The following is a 17,161-nucleotide window of genomic DNA, read 5'->3' as shown; positions in this document are numbered from 1 at the left end:
CCTGAGGAGAAAAGAAAGGCCTAGATTGTTCTAGGGGTTGAGCGACCAAAGTCGGTAACAGGCCACCACTGTGTAAACAAAAGGGCCGGTCTCTACCTGAACTGGAAAATAAAGGGCTAGATTGTTCAAGGAGTTTAGTGACCGTAGCCTGTAACGGTCCACCGCTGTGTAAAAGCCAGCTAAGAGAAAGGCCTCAGTTGGGGTGGTGGCAGTATGTGTTTTCCTCAGCCAGTGACCAGCCGGTGGGCGTGACACAGACGGAGTGGTGCAGTCGCAGTTAAAAGGAGGCAGACACAACTGGAGAAGTGAGTTATTAAAGTTTAGAGTTTTTAGTGAAGTCTTTGAGTGAGTTTTGAGTCAGTCTTGGAAAGTTAGTTTGGAGAGACACTTTGGAAGTGACAGTTTTTGAGAGAGTCAGTGTTGCGAAGTGCTTCGGAGTTAGCCAGTTAGGCGGTTAGTCAGTTAGTGAGTAGAGCTTTGTTAGTGCAGCTGAGCCTAGCGCAATTCGGTGCAGTGCGGACCAGTGGTCAGTCGTGGAACAGTTTTGTGGCGTTACGTAGTGAGTAAGTAACAGTAAACTGTTGTGACTGTTGTAAATGGTAACTGTAATGAATAGCGTTAGTTGCTAGTAAATGTTAATGTTAATGTGTTAATAAATCAGGTTATTACTTACCAATTCAGCGAGTTTTATTATTTAATTAAACCCACATATTAAATTAACTAGTGGCAGGCGTTAGTTATACTCGTAGTTGTGAAGTTTTTAGTAAAAGATAGGAAAAACTTTACAGTATTTACTCTTAGACGGAAAAATCCTACCTCCTATCATCTTGAACCAAACTCCTGTACCAACTGTGGACAAAGTACGCTACCTTGGACTGTACCTAGACATGGAATCCCCATACTAGACTGAAAAGACAAGACCAACGCTACAAAGCTTCTCGCCAGACTACTTGAAATACTTTCGAAACTTAACTTACATAACAAAAGACTCTTATATCTACTGTTACTGCGACCTATTTGGTCATACGGCTATCGAAGTATGGGGGATCGACTAAGCGTTCCAACTCCAGACATTACAGTCCAAAAAATACTTCGAAAACTTCTTAACGCTCCGTTCTATGTATCTAACCTCACTATCCATAGTGATCTCAAAATCCTTTTCATTATTAGATCTTGCTAACACTCATTTTCTCAAATTTCATTCCTCTACAGCAGCTCATCCTAACCCTCTCATAGAATACCTATCTTCCTCCACATTACCAGGTAATCCTCTAAGGAGATTGAAGAGAAGATGGCCTCGTGATCTTCTCTCATCGTGAGAGCAGTGTTACTGGAGTGACACCACTGGGTGCCTTCTCCAATCATGATTTCCTGTTATTTCTTTTCTCTTTCACCATATTTGCTTGTTGCAACAACTGTTGCAGTGGTAAATTACAATAAAATATTTAAAAAAAAGAAGATATTTTTCATAAAACTATTTGTTACACAATGTAAAATTACTTTAATAAAAATGTTTAAAATCATAAAATAAATTGTACAAACACAGTACCTAATAGATAGTTTTATTTTAATTAACTGAAAATTACTTTTATGGGGGTCGATGGAGATTTCGAAAAATTATATTGGGGGGGGGGTCCATGATCGAAAAAAGTTTGGTGAGCTCTGCGTTAACCAATGAGGCTCAGTCCTTTCCGTTTTGTGTTTTTTTTTGTATCACTTATTGCTTTCTGACGGATTTCCTTACATCATCAGAGGATGTTGCAGAGATTTCGACTTCACAAAGCTGTTTTTTTTTAGTGCAAGATGGATACAACATAAGTGAAGTCGAATTCTCTACAACTAAACTTAATTTGATCATTGTCTGATGATGCAAGGAAATCCTGAATCCGATTAGAGGAACAATAAACATGCACACGCTACGTTGAAATCTTTTTTTACGGAAACACAATTTCGGAAAACGTTACGATCTTGTTCTAACTTCCTGTTAATGCGATTAAAGAGAACGTAAACTTGATTGCGTGATACCTTGATCCCGTGAGTTGGATGTGTTGACAATGGCGATAGTACACTTTTTGCTCTTATTTCTTAATCGACTTTCTAACAAAAACCCGGCTATTTACCATAATATATACTGTAAGGTCATTACGGCTCCTTAACTGGAGCCCCCGCTCTGTTGTTGATGTAGTTTTATCAGACAAGGTCAACTCTTGTATAATTTTTGCATTAGGCCAAGTCAGCAGGGCTCATGGTAATTTTTACTGAAATATATCTTAATCTACTTAACGAAATTATCTTTAAAATAAACAAACTAATTATTTAATCGACTGAAAAATGTGCCACTTCCGCTTGTTGAATTTTCTTCAAAAGCGGTATTTTAACACTCTTTTAAAATCGATAAGAGATAAAATCGAATAGGTAGTTCTCAAAGGTAAGCCGACCCCCAGTTCGCTAGTCCCAGGAGTAACTGTTTTGAAGAAATAAATAAAAATAATAATAAAAAATAAAAAATACGCCTAATGAAATGTTACTTCCGGTTCAGGTGTGTTGATCGTTAAGTATTCAGAATATGACATTTCAGCTTCCGGAGATTTTTAAAACTTTCAAACTATATCGTGTTCCTTGTCACACAAACTTTTCCAAAAACCATATTCTCGGATTTATGGAATCAAAATAGATAATCCAAATGAAAAGTGTGTATTATCGAAAAAAAATAGCAGAGATATCGATAAGCATTCATTGAAGACGATCATCGATCATGTTAATGGGAGTTCATGATTAAGAGTCCAAGTCACATTTCTCCTCCAGTGGCAACTAAATTAAAAAACAAAAAACAATCTACATTTCTAGTTTAATTAAAGGTGTGAATTGCCTAAAGACTTTAGAAAAAATGAGATTTACGTAACGCTTTAAATAACAGCTTCTTTTTTCCGTACTGTGTTGTTCTAATTTCCGGTCTGAGGAAATGATCTTTGTTAGTATGCTCTTCTTAGGAAACTTAATTGAACATTTATTAAAACGGAAGTAAGTGTTAAGGGATTCACGTAGCTTCTTGCCTATTGATGACAGCCCTATGATATTGAACAGATTTTTAAGATAGAGAACAGAAGTTTGTCGGGCCACATGTATTTCAGGATATGATGGAAGATCCATTTTTTTGTTGTTCTTGTGAGCAGCCCTCAAGTCGGTTGAGAGTCATCCCTTATTGTTGAACATCGTCGTGGGGTATTGATGGCCTATTGCAATTGGTAGACGAGGTGATGGGGCGTGTTTTTTATTATTTCTTGCAAAAAAACTACCAATCATTATAAATATAAATAAGAAAAATTAAATATAATCCAAATCAACTTTGTGGCTCTTAATCCTGATCAATCAGGAAGCAGAGCTGCTTCGTGCTTCAAAAAAAAAAAAAAAAACATTTTCCACAACGTATATAGATAATTGAATATTTCAAATGCTTGATCATATTTCCGCTTAATTAGATCAATACGATCTTAGCCGATAAAATACGATCTTAGCCGATAAAATACGATCTTAGCCGATACAATACGATCTTAGCCGATACAATACGATTTTAGCTAATAAAATACGATCTTAGCCGATACAATACGATCTTAGCCGATAAAATACAATCTTAGCCGATACAATACGATCTTAACCGATAAAATATGATCTTTTTCGGCTCAAAATTTTGCCTATAGACGACTTAACGTAGTACACGTAGTAACATAGTATACGGGTAGATTGTAAATGAAGACTGGCATATTTATTCGCTCGACCTAAAATATTGTAAAGTTTTTCTTGTCCTTTTACTAAGAAAGAACTTTACTTACACAACTAGTGCCTGCCACTAGTTACTTTAAATAATATGTGGGTTTGATAAAATAATAAAACTCGCTAAATTTGTAAGTAATAACCTGATTTATTAACACATTAACATTAACATTTACTAGCAACTAACGCTATTCATTACAGTCACCATTTACAACAGTCACAACAGTTTACTGTTACTTACTCACTACGTAACGCCACAAAACTGTTCCACGACTGACCCCTGGTCCGCACTGCACCGAATTGCACTAGTCTCAGCACTAACACAGCTCTACTCATCAACTGACTAATTGCCCAACTAGCTACCACTGACTCCCTCTAACTATGTCTCAACACTGACTCTCCAAGACTAACTCCAAAACTCACTGACTGTACAACTACAAGACTGTAAAACTCTTAGAACGCGATTAAAAACTCCTTAAAAACTGACTTCTCCAGCGGTGTCTGCCTCCTTTTAACTGCGTGCCTCCCTCCAACTAGGACTGCCCTCCTCCAACTCTCTGAGCATAAGTTTCCACGCCCTCCTGACGTTCATTGGCTGGAAAACACATACCGCCACCACCTCAGCTGGGGCCGCCCTCCTCCTACTCTCTGTCACGCTCCTACCTGTCAATCACTGGCTGGGAAAACACATATGCCACCACCCCAACTGAGGCCTTTCTCTTAGCTGGCTTTTACACAGCGGTGGACCGCTACGGCTACGGTCACTAAACTTGAACAATCTAGCCCTTTCCTTTCTAGTTCAGGTAGAGACGGCCATTTTGTCTACACTGTGGTGGCCTGTTACCGACTTTGGTCGCTTAACCCCTAGTACAATCTAGGCCTTTCTTCTCTGCCACAGGTAGATACCGCCCTTTTGTTAATGCAGTGGCGGCCTGTTACTGACTTTGATCGCTGAACCCCTAGAACAATCTGGGCCTTTCTTCTATGCCCAGGTCAACTTCATTACAATATTCTAATCGAAATGAATTTCAAATAAACGACTCATTAATTATTTATTAGAGCCGTGAATTACCATTTAACAGTGCGCAATTATTATTCAATAAAATAATAAATTTATTAGTTTCTCTTATACTAGAGGTAAGAAAAAGGAAACATTTTTTTGATTTCGAGTAAACTTAACCGGAAGTATACAGTTTTTGAGATCAGTACTGTGTGTCCGTAAAATTAAGTTTTCAAAAATTGGTGTGTTTGTGTGTGTGAACAAAATATCTGGGGGGGGGAAACTGAAAACCACAGGAAGCGGAAACAACCAGGAGACCTGACCTCTCTAGCGATCCTAAATTCGGAAGTTCCGGATCCTACCGGAAGTACCACTAATAGAATGGATTTTTTTTTATTTATTTCGATGTTATCTAAATTTTCTCCTAACTTTGTGATCTTATTTAAAAGTTTTTATTTTAAATCAAATTTTGGCTTTGAGTAATTCTTTAATTCTTCTTTCTAAAAATCTTTTTAGTTCATTTTGAGGTGCATTACTAGAATTTCATAATTTCCGAAAATTGTAGTAAAAGATTGTCGTGTGTGTGTGGGGGGGATGTACCCTCCAGATTAAAATAATAATAATTTTTTTTAATATCTGGTTAATTATGATTTTACCTAATTTTAATTATAAATTATTGTTTAACTAACTTATTATTACACAGAAATTAATCACTAAAATTTAATGAGCTATCCCGCATCTTTCTCTGGAATTTTAACTCAATTTTCACAATTTTTATGGGGGGGGGGGAATCGATTTTTTTTAATTAAAAAAAATTGTAAAATAATCGTTTTCTCGAATACGATTTGAGAATCGATAGTATCTTTTTTTAAGTATAATTCGATAAGTGTATTAATCCACCTTTCAAACGGTTACAATATGTGTAACTATCGAACAACAAATAAAATTGGCTAAAATACGCGTATTGAAGAGAATTTTCAAAATCCGGAAGTTGCAAGATTCTTTTACTAAAAGGCGTTGACTTTTCTTGAAAATGTTTTTTGTTCATTTTATAGTTCTTAGTGTTTTCATTTTATTTGAATTGAACGTTTTTACAGAACTTAGGGGTAAGATAGGGTCACATACTTTTGTATCACGTATTAAAATCCACATCGTACGCATTCAATTAAATGTAAACCATATTCAGTAATTTATTTCAGGCGATTTTGTACATTTAAGTTCGGTTCATTACGTGCTCACATACGGCTCATTCTTATTTGTAATTAAGTATTCATAGTTACAGATAGACAAAACGTTTTAACATATGTTTCTACTTTCTATTTACTTTAACCCGCTTTTTTTTTTTTTCTTTTTAGGCGTATGTAAATATAAGATTAGGTAAACATGTTTAAACTAAATAGTTGGCGCTCTGTATTTCTGTAAACACAAAGAATATTGTTGTGTTAGTTTTTTTGACATTTCTTTTTTTTTAAATATGAAGCTCTCGTTTTAATATTGTATTAGTCATGATGGTGTGGCGCCAATATGTTTATATTTGTTGTGTGAGTCTGTGCCACGCTGTATGTTCGAGAGTACAAACACATACTATGTCTGTTCATCATTGATTCTTTTATAATATCATGATTGATTGGGAAGTGGAAATAAAGATATTCATTATTCATAAATCATTAACACAATTCCACAGCCACTTTTTGTTCCTCAAATTCCAAAAAAAATTCCTCCAAATTAAAGGAACCGAGGGTTGTTTCCCTGCAACTGTTGTTAATTAGGCTCTCTAATTAGCTCGGCGATCAGGAATGACAACGCTTCCATTGTTGTTCTGAGAATGGCTTTCCCAAATACCGCGGAAGTTCTAGAGAGAACGAGGAGGCAATAGTCATGAGAGTTACATTCCTTGGTGTGTTGGGACGTTCTATGAAAGAAAGTGATCTCTTTTCGAAACTACTATTTCAGCATCTCCAAAGTAGCACTGAGAAAAAAGAAGGCGCCACGGTAGCCGAGCGGTTAGATAGGCTAAACCCGCAAAGCTAAGATGTATTGTTGGTTTAGTGGGTTCGATTCCCCGTGGTCTAGGGCTTGGATTTTATGTAATGGTTAAAATGAGAAATTTATAGTAAAGTATGTTAGGCGGTTATAGGCTAGACCCGCAATGCTAAGATGTATTGTTGGTTTAGTGGGTTCGATTCCCCCGGCCTAGGTCTTGGATTTTATTTAATGGTTAATATGAGAAATTTGTAGTAAAGTATGTTAGGCGGTTATAGGCTAGACCCGCAAAGCTAAGCTGTATTGTTGGTTTAGTGGGTTCGATTCCCCCGGCCTAGGTCTTGGATTTTATTTAATGGTTAATATGAGAAATTTGTAGTAAAGTATGTTAGGCGGTTATAGGCTAGACCCGCAAAGCTAAGCTGTATTGTTGGTTTAGTGGGTTCGATTCCCCCGGCCTAGGTCTTGGATTTTATTTAATGGTTAATATGAGAAATTTATAGTAAAGTATGTTAGGCGGTTATAGGCTAGACCCGCAAAGCTAAGGTGTATTGTTGGTTTAGTGGGTTCGATTCCCCCGGCCTAGGTCTTGGATTTTATTTAATGGTTAATATGAGAAATTTGTAGTAAAGTATGTTAGGCGGTTATAGGCTAGACCCGCAAAGCTAAGCTGTATTGTTGGTTTAGTGGGTTCGATTCCCCCGGCCTAGGTCTTGGATTTTATTTAATGGTTAATATGAGAAATTTATAGTAAAGTATGTTAGGCGGTTATAGGCTAGACCCGCAAAGCTAAGATGTACTGCTGGTTTAGTAGATTCGATTCCCCTGGTCTAGGCCTTGGATTTTATTTAATGGTTAATATGAGAAATTTGCAGTAAAGTATGTTAGGCGGTTATAGGCTAGACCCGCAAAGCTAAGATGTACTGCTGGTTTAGTAGATTCGATTCCCCTGGTCTAGGCCTTGGATTTTATTTAATGGTTAATCTGAGAAATTTATGGAAAAGTATGTTAGCTAGTCGCCTCCGTCCACTACACCTAATTGGTAGTTGGACGTTAAGTCCTTCTGAAAAAATAGACATTATTTTACTATCCTTTTTTCTTACTTAGGAAGAAATGGAAGCTGGCAGCTTAGAGTAACCATCGCCGGGTTTATCCTTTTTGAACACCTGGTAACTAGCAAGTTGCATTGGTTTTGTTCTTGATCTGGAATAATCAGGAGAGGACGCAAAAATCACTGAAGAATTGGCTCATGAAGCGCTTCTGCTTTTTTTTTTTTTTTTCCTGGAAGATTTAAAGCGCTAAGTTAATATTGGTGTTAATCTGCTGGTGGTAAGTAAGGGGAGCAATTGCAGCATTGGTTACAGAATACGGGATTCCCTTGCGGAGATCCTGGATTGCTGGCTCTTTGATTTTTCTGTTGCTAGGAGCTTTGTAAAGCTTGTGAAGGTCAGTGTTGTATTGAGAGAACACTGACTAGAGGCCGGCAGAGCACTGAAAGAAACTCCAGGCGCCTGTAGAAAGTTCTAGTGTCCTTTAAATATTGAAAACGTATTTCCCAAATTTGATCTAATTTACTATCATACAAGTATAAACTTCTAGAACAATTTGATCTAGTTCAAATGATTATAGATAAGTTATCTATTTTCTTAGATAACAATAAAATTGAAACTATCTTTTATTAATTATTATTTTTAAATGAACTTGGTATTAAAAATAATAATCAATAAATTTATATATTTATATGCAGAAGATTCAATGGAAATTTACAATCAAATATTTTACGGTTATCACTGAGAGTTTTTTTTTTAATTTTAAAAATATCAAAGATTTTTAAATAATTAGAATTAATTTATTTATCATAATTTAATTGAAATAAAATGATCATTGTTGAGAGAGATGCTGATAAATAGCAGCAAAAAAAAAGTTAAAATAGATTAAAAAAAAAAATGACGTTATTTCTCATAAACTAGAATAAATAGTTTAAAAGTAGTGATGAACACATAGTGTTCATGAAAAAATGGGTAACTTAGCGAATAGTGGTAAATCAGTGGCAGTGATTAATCTTGATTATCTAATCTTGAAGCCAACACACATTCTGCAATTTCACTGCAATTCGGTCAACAAATCTTGCGCAACTTTTCTAAGTAATTTTTTCTACTTTGTCTTACTCTTCGTGTGTAGAAGTGGCAGTATTGTAATCGCGCAGATTTTTGAATAAATATTTTCTTTTTGTGGTTCCTTGAGTACTAAAAGGGGATTTTTTTAATATTGGTGTCACTGTACCTCAGACATGTTGTGGATAGGGTAAACTACCTTATTTAGGTATAATCTAACCTAACCTAATCTAACCTAAACTAAATTAACCTAACCTAACCTAACCTAACTTAATCTAACCTAACCAAATCTAACCTAACCTAACCTAACCTAATCTAACCTAACCTAACCTAACTTAACCTAACCTAACCTAACCTAACCTAACCTAACCTAACCTAACCTAACCTAACCTAACCTAACCTAACCTAACCTAACCTAACCTAATCCAACCTAACCTAACCTAACCTAGCCTAATCTAACGTAACCTAACCTAATCTAGTCTAATCTAACCTAACCTAACCTAATCTAATGTAACCTAACCTTTCCTGAACTCATTTTGTTCATTTAGATTTTCTTAGAAAAATACTTCGTAAGTCAGTCCTAGAGAGGAGGCAGATTTGAAGTTCCCTCTAAATGTAATATAATTGAACTTTATCAACTTTGATAACTTAATAAAACTAACAGGAATTCAACGGGTAAATGAAATTCCCAATTTGAAACAGCCATAAGGAATGCATCTTTACTAAGTAAATTTTGTGGGTTCAAAAAAAAGAAGATTTTTTTTTAATTACGTAACAGGAAGTCTTGAGAGTGTTTGCGCTAATTTTTGACTAACGTAACGCGATAATTATCGTGGTTAACTGTGTTCTATTTCTTTCGTGAGTCATTGTCGGTTACAGTTTGCTAGATAGATAAATTCTACCTACTAAATGTATTGGATAGTAATTTGTAGATATAAAACGTGCTCTAGATTGCAACTGGCAAGTCGTGATCTAAATTAAAAAAAAAATGTACATAGCCTCTTATTCCAATATACGTATCTAGATATTGTGGAAGTTATAGATATTACAATATGTAAAATCAGAGCGCTTAATCAGGGTGAAAGGATCATCTGTCCATGACTTAGATGGAGTAAAAGTCAGATTTGAAACACTTGCATTGCTCTCGTACTTGCAAGTTCGGAAGGCGGCAATGCTCTGACAATATCCGGAAAATTGAATGAGAAAAATGAGGTGGAAAGCTTGGCGAATCGGTCACCATAAAAAAGATTAACTATACCCTACCTCGCCGTAGACAGTTTAGAAAAAGTCCTTATAATTTAGCTGCTTTCATGGAGCTCGTAATTTCAGCTAAAAATTCAAATAAAGTAAAGAATATTGCTTAATTTTTCAGATGGGCTTTACATCCAACTACCTACCGTATTAGGTGCTGTCGACGAAGGTGACTAACAAACATACTTTACTATTAAATTTCTCATATTAACCATTAAATAAAATCCTAGACCTAGACCGGGGGAATAGAACCCCACTAAACCAACAATACATCTTAGCTTTGCGGGTCTAGCCTATAACCAACCGCTCCGGCTATCGTGGTGCCTTTGTTTCACATTTAATCCTCTTTTATAATATTTATAAAAGGGCCCAAAACCGTACATTTTGCTTTATTTTCCTCATCCTCATTTAGAAGGAAAAGCTCGCTTAAATTGCATTGTGTGGGTAAGAATGTTTGAACAAAATTTTCCGAGTTAGAAATTTGTGTATCATGTTAAGAGAAAATGTTCATACCAGTTTTCTTAAGTTTTCTAAAACAAAAGGGGAAGAAAAACTACTCTGTAGTTAGGAACCAATCATTCATAAAAGACTAATGTTGTTTATTCAATAGCATTGCCCCCAGCGACGGGAGTCAACGACAGTTAAAATAGAAAAAAAACTTTCTACCAGCGTTAGGCGATCACGACATGACTCACAATAAATTACAAAAAAATAAAAAAAACTGGTTTACCTTTCGATTTCAACATCAACAACAACAACAACAACAACAACAAAAATGTATTAAAGAAAAAAAAATTTCATAATTTGTAAAATTATTGGCACATCTTTAATTTCCTTTCCAATCATAATTAGCTTTATAAAGAATGTATGATTGGCAAACCATTAAATTGGCTACTTATTCACGTACTGTTGGTTTAACTTTAGATTTATATACTTTTTTTTTTCCTTTTTTTGTTGAATGTAGCTTTAATAAAACGGCCTTGCCAATTTTCTCCGTCCTTGCGATTAGGCTGTATTATTGCTGCGCCTTACTCTGGAATTTTTTAAAATAACATATTTCTAAACTACATACTTCATTTTTTATTTATTAATAATTTTACAAAATCATTTTATTGATTAAAGCTCCTGTTCAGCTGATCAGGTTTTTAAGGCCACAAGAGATTTCGGCATTGCTACTGATTGTTGGCACTGTTTCAGCCACCTGCAATAGAACTTTATTGCTTCCTGTTAAAAAAAAAAAAAAACAAAGAAAGTTCCCGGATTCTTGAAGGCATGTGCATGAAACTATTGCGAGAAATGATTTCTAGATTTTCCACGAAGCAGTCTGAAAGAGCAATATTACTGTAGATCTTACACTTTCAATTAAATGAAGAAATAACGAAAATTCTGTTAATCAATCCGTTCAATATTGCATTTATAAACTGTAGCCTAGATGTCTATTATCCAAAAATATTTTGCGATAACTTATACTGTATGAAGTGTTAAGTTTGTCTGGGGTATTAACTGACAAATATTCTGACTAGACAATAGACAATAATAGAGCATTGAAAATTAGTAAGTAAAGTAACTGTCTATTTTTTTTTTTAGGCAGGCTTTACGTCCAACTACCAAATTAGGTGTCGTGGACAGAGACGACTAGCAAACGTACTTTATTATAAATGTCCCATATTAACCATTAAATAAAATCCAAGGCCTACAGACCGGGAATCGAACCCACTAAACCAACAATACATCTTAGCATCGCGGGTCTAGCCTATAACCGCCTAACATACTTTACTATAAATTCCTCATATTAACCATTAAATAAAATGCAAGGCCTAGACCGGGGGAATCGAACCCACTAAACCAACAATACATCTTAGCATCGCGGGTCTAGCCTATAACCGCCTAACATACTTTACTATAAATTTCTCATATTAACCGTTAAATAAAATCCAAGGCCTAGACCGGGGGAATCGAACCCACTAAACCAACAATACATCTTAGCATCGCGGGTCTAGCCTATAACCGCCTAACATACTTTACTATAAATTTCTCATATTAACCATTAAATAAAATCCAAGGCCTAGACCAGGGAATCGAACCCACTAAACCAACAATACACCTTAGCATCGCGGGTCTAGCCTATAACCGCCTAACATACTCTACTATAAATTTCTCATATTAACCATTAAATAAAATGCAAGGCTTAGAGACCGGGAATCGAACCCACTAAACCAACAATACATCTTAGCATCGCGGGTCTAGCCTATAACCGCCTAACATACTTTACTATAAATTTCTCATATTAACCATTAAATAAAATCCAAGGCCTAGACTAAGGGAATCGAACCCAATGTCTGTTATCCTGTTAGGTATTAATTGATTCATCAAATTTGACGTTTTAATTTTTAAAAATACTATACGAGTAAAATTATAGTCGTAATTAATTATAATAGCCTTCGAACACTTGTCTAATTTAAATTAATGGCACAATTCGTCATTTAAATTAATATTCCTTTAAAATTCTATTTTGACTAGAGTACTCAATTTTAGCCTTATCATTCCCTTCATTATCAGATAAAGATTCAGTTTTATTTAAAGTAGAAACATGTTTAATTTAAAGAGCTAAATGTCCTTGTTTAAGACAATGGTTACAGTTATTTAAATAAACGGGACGTTTGTTTTTTATCACGTCCATACACATATCTACTACAGGTTGTCTGCTTTCCTGGTATAATTTTACATTAGCTGACAAGCTCTTGTCTAGTTCTAGTAAATTAGCTGGAATGACCTAAATTTTTTTTTTTTTTATTTAATCAGCATCTATTATTGGCGCCCGGAATTTACACTGCGCTTTGCGAGCCCCAGGTCAGTGTTCTCTCGCAACAAACAATGCTGTGCATCACTGAACAATGAGAGCTCCTATAAATTAGGAAATCTATCGAATTTACGTAAATTTTAAGAGCCTAATTAAAAATACATTATTATTATTAATTTTTTTGAGGAGGGCGCATCTAAGACTGTGGATATTAGCGCCTTATTTTCATTATTTCTTTATTTCTCACTGACAATTTTTTATGTTTACTCAGAACGTTTAGTAAAAATCCCAAGTCTATAGAAAATTTAATAACCTAAATTTCAGAAAGAAAAAAAAGACAATAGATCTCAACATGGATTTTCAGAATGTACCTGTTGATTGCATGAGTTCTGTTTTTACTGTTGGCGGAAGTACCTAACCGGAAAGTATTCCGACTAATTCAAAAAAGCTTCACCTGTCGCTAATAGTCCAGTCCAGTTAGGTGCAGGTAGAAGGGGTTCAGTTGTTATGTTTATAAGGTGTACCATTTCCTATTTTCTCTCTCAGGACATCTGCTCTGTTATAAATCGATTTACTTTTCGATCTCATCCTCGAAGATAGTTAAAATTGATTTTAACAACTTAAATCTCGCAGATTTAATCATTTTGTACTGGTTACATTTAGTTAGTTAATTCAATGTAATTATTTATCGATAGAGTACCCGTAGATTTGGCTGGAATGAAACATACGTGGGCAATCAGCTGTTCGTCGTGCATATTACGCGCAATAATCCTAACATAAAACGTGCATATGGATATTTATCGAAAAGGTAATCCCTGACGATGAATTAGAGTAAAATTCCGAGATTCCTCAAAAATAATATCCCAAATTCCTTTGTTCTCATCCCGGAAAATTGAAAATTTCCAAGAATGAAGTTCATAAAAGAAAAGGGAGAGGTTATCAAACCCTTCACAGTTCATTTTTCATGATAAGACCTATTTTTAAAATAATTCTCTTTCTATAGCGCGACCAAGTTCAAAAGAACTACATTTTGTATAACATGAAATCATTTATTTATTTACGAACTGCATGTAATAATGGACGATCATTATATTTCGTGTGACTCTGATAAATGACTCTTGCCTCAGTCAATGCACATCGTGGTGTACTTTTTTGCCGTTTGAATTTACTAAGAATGGCTTTAATAGCACAATGGACTTTGGACTATGAGTCATCATCCCATGTTGGAACCTTAAATATTAAGAATATGGCGAAGAAAGGGTGCAATTACCACCTGTTGGAATGTGCAGTTAATGCGTTTTGGCCAGTTTCTTTCCCTAACTAGATACGACATGTTTTGACAAGCTGTAGAGATTGTGGTACGCGCATTTAGCGGCTGGTAGTGATGGATTTGATATTTTAGAATATTGTCAAGCATTTTTTTGGTGATTGATTCATCAAGGAAGATAGATTATTACCGATTTCAGTCATAATTTATTGTAATTTTTTTGGCCAAGCTTTCGATCTAGGAACCAGGTCATCTCCAGGGCTTGTGCTTATTATAACAATTAACAATTATAATTTGTTTTTCTCATTGTCAGCATCAAAGGCTGGGGGTGCCTTTTGCCGTGACTGTTTAGGTACAGGGTTGTTAACAATGTAAAAAAAGGTTATACCTAATTGTTAACAAGCTCTTGGCTTGATAGCTTGGCAAATAAACCAAAAATTATGATTTAAATTGACAGTACTGTTTCTCCCTTTTGGATTAATGAATCAGTCACCTAAAAACGATGAATTGTAATCTTCTAGATAAGGGCACCATTACCTTCGAAGTCCTCCGGAGCTCGCCTCCAGAAAGAAGGGGATGGAATTTTGGTCTTTTTTTGGGGGGGGGATGATTTCCTTTAAACTATGTACTATTTCCGGGGAAATATTCAATTAAGGCCACCACTTTGGGGATAAATGAAGGTAGGTAATCTTTAGGGCAAAGTGGGGGTTGTTTGGGGCTACAGCTTAAAGTACACTTTCCGTGTAATTGTATGGGGCTTTATCACCTATTTAATACTGTTAATGATTTCACTTCCTTTCAAATTGATGAATGATTAAATTCCATCAGTTTTTTTTTAGAATTTTTCCGAAACGTATACCTTTAAAGTGACCAAGTATATTATTTAAGCGACTAAAGTAAAGTAATTGCCTATTTTTTCTGGCGGGCTTTACTTCCAACTACCAATTAGGTGTCGTGGACGCAGGCTACTAGCAAACATACTTTACTATAAATTCCTCATATTAACCATTAAATAAAATGCAAGGCCTAGACCGGGGGAATCGAACCCACTAAACCAACAATACATCTTAGAATTGCGGGTCTAGCCTATAACCGCCTAACATACTTTACTATAAATTTCTCATATTAACCATTAAATAAAATCCAAGGCGCATACCAGGGGAATCGAACCCACTAAACCAACAATACATCTTAGAATTGCGGGTCTAGCCTATAACCGCCTAACATACTTTACTATAAATTTCTCATATTAACCATTAAATAAAATCCAAGGCGCAGACCAGGGGAGTAGAACCCACTAAACCAACAATACATCTTAGAATTGCGGGTCTAGCCTATAACCGCCTAACATACTTTACTGTAAATTTCTTATATTAACCATTAAATAAAATCCAAGGCATAAGACCGGGGGAATCGAATCCAGTACCACAATACATCTTAGCTTTGCGGGTCTAGTCTATAACCGCCTAACATAATTACTGTAAATTTCTCATATTAACCATTAAATAAAATTCAAGGCCCTAGACCATGGGAATCGAATCCAGTACCACAATACATCTTAGCTTTGCGGGTCTTAATTTTAAGCGACTATATTTTTAGCAAAATTTTATTTATAAAAACAAAAAACAAAAATTAGACTAAATTAATAATTAATAAATTAATAATAAATAAGTAATTAAACAATAAAAGATTGTCAATTGAAAGTTCTCACCAGATCTTTTTAAAAAAAAAAGGATTTTAGCGAAAAGTTATTGTGTTTAGGCGATTGTAGACTTTAACCAATATTAAATGTGGACCCTACCCAGTAATAAGAAGTTAAGAAGAGGGGTGTAAAGAAAGAGCTGTCCAGACAGAAAACAGTTATAAGAAGAAAATTTTACGCTCACAGGAATACAGGAAGAAAAGAAAAGACAGCAAGTCTTTTGGCTCGGGAACATACCGTACAGAAACACGCGGTGCGCTGTGAGTGACAAAGAGAGAGAGAGAGAGAGAGAGAGTGCGTGCGTGCGTAGAGAAGAAAAGAGAAAGCATGAGAAAATAGCTACCGTATTGTTCTGTGTTTTGATGTCGAGAGAAAGGATTTTTATGTGAGAGAGTACGAGAGAATGAAGGTATTTTACTCCCAGGAGAGAGAGAGTATATACCAGGAGAGATAGAAACAGCTCGGCGCAGGAGTTCGCTAAGTTTGTGGTGGGGGCATTTGGGTGTACAACTGCCAGTTGTATGACTCACTGACCACAATACTGACGGGAACAGTATTTTCAGTCAAGCTTTGTACGCCAAGCTGTGAACATTGACGTCAGTGTGATTTGTTTACATTTTTTTTTTTTTTTTTTTTTAAAGCCTAAATGTTTCAATTAATAATCAACGATGGTGCCCAAATTTTAGAAATAAATTCAATGAAAACGAGTAACAGACTCAATGAATAAAATTTAATTAAATTAGTTTATTATTACTTATTTTTTTGGTGTTCCGTTAATAATAATAAATAAAATTGTGTGCTCTTTAAAGCGACCAAAAATAAGTGCTTTTTAAAGTTCTTTTATTGTGTTCAGAAAAAAATAAAATAAAAAAGAACAAAAAATATCTCAAAATCAAAAATGACTACAGTGCCACCTAGGAGTGATTCCAGTAAAAAACTACCAAGATGTTTACTAAAAAATCTACGAAAAAAATATTAAAAATTTACACTTGGCTTTTTTATAGAATAATTGAGAACAAATTAATAATCCAATAAATAATGGCTCCTCGGCATTTTCCAACTTTAGAAAAACTATAGAAAAACCTGTACAGTATAGAAAAACTAAAAAAGAAATTCTCGTCAAGGAAAAATAACAACTAGATTGTACCAGTTTTTACTCCATAATTTTGCTGACTTGACAGGTCAGTAATCAGTTCTATTAAATATTTTTTTTATTAAATTTATTATCAGATTTAAATTTTGTTCTATTTATAGTGTATTATTTAAATACGAA

General features: G+C 34.9%; 1 protein-coding gene across 7 annotated transcripts in view; it reads left to right on the top strand.

The window, feature by feature from the left end:
* The window catches only part of puc (dual specificity phosphatase puckered), a 267,275-nt gene that overhangs the window by 74,030 nt on the left and 176,084 nt on the right, over positions 1-17,161 (top strand). The window contains exon 1 of one of the 7 annotated variants that reach the window (XM_074124212.1): positions 16,420-17,069. The exons of the other annotated variants lie outside the window; for them this stretch is intronic. The gene's annotated coding sequence lies outside the window, so the exon portion shown is untranslated. Of the gene's footprint in view, positions 1-16,419; positions 17,070-17,161 lie in introns of those variants that run through there. 7 annotated transcript variants of the gene reach the window in all.

Source organism: Rhodnius prolixus, unplaced genomic scaffold (assembly GCF_049639745.1).
Source record: "Rhodnius prolixus isolate KJV_2025 unplaced genomic scaffold, Rpr scaffold_3, whole genome shotgun sequence".
NCBI classification, from domain to species: Eukaryota; Metazoa; Arthropoda; class Insecta; order Hemiptera; family Reduviidae; genus Rhodnius; species Rhodnius prolixus.
Note: the sequence above shows the minus strand (reverse complement) of the source record. Positions and strands in the feature narration are given on the sequence as shown.